A 901-nucleotide genomic window follows, 5' to 3' on the forward strand; every position below is an offset into this window, starting at 1 on the left:
GTTTTGCACATTTTCGAGACAATCAGTAGAAAGGAAATAAGAATTATTATCAGTTGGTATTGAAGAATTGAGTTTGTGTTAGTATTTGGTATTTTTAATTGCATAATACTATGATTCTGCTTTTACATATTTAAATGAACATTTACAGAGACATTGGATTTCCATTCATTCATAATTGCATATTTCCCTGCACACTCCTCCCAATTAGCTATTCTCTTTGAAAAATAAACGAAAAATTCCTTCATTGTTATACAATCCCACGCCCCAAGTGCACTCCATTATGCAGCCTTCATTCTGGACTTCTGTCATAATAATAATACCTAATCATATATTGCTTTTAAACAGTTCTCTCCATCATCTTTTTCAGTGCAGTATACATTGTTTGTCCCCTCTTTCTCAGTCTCCCCTCAACCCCAATGGTAGTCCCATTTTATAACAGTAGCACTATGCAATATTTGTCCCTTTGCGACTGAGATATTTTACTCAACATAATGTCCTCCAGGGTCACTCATTTTGAATAATATTGCATGAGTTCCTTGTTTTTCAATGCAGTGTAGTATTCCATTGTGTGAACATACCAGAGATTCTCTATCCATTTGTTTGTTGATGGACACTTAGGTTGTTTCCAACTCCTTGCTATAGTGAACAAAGCCATAATAAACATGGGTGTGCATATATCTGCTTGGGTGGCAGTTATGGTCTCTGGAGTATCTCTATTTGCAACTTTTTGAGAAAGCACCACACCACCTTCCACGGTGGTTGCACCATTTTGCACTCTCACCAACAGTGAATAAGGGTTCCAGTTTCTCCACAACCTCGCCAGCATTTGTTGCTTGCTGTTCTGTTAAATTTTGCTGTTCTGACTGGGGTGAGATGATATCTCATAGTTGTTTTGATTTGC

This window comes from Elephantulus edwardii, unplaced genomic scaffold (genome assembly GCF_000299155.1).
Source record: "Elephantulus edwardii isolate Elephantulus edwardi_28Jun2011 unplaced genomic scaffold, EleEdw1.0 scaffold00152, whole genome shotgun sequence".
Taxonomy (NCBI): Eukaryota; Metazoa; Chordata; class Mammalia; order Macroscelidea; family Macroscelididae; genus Elephantulus; species Elephantulus edwardii.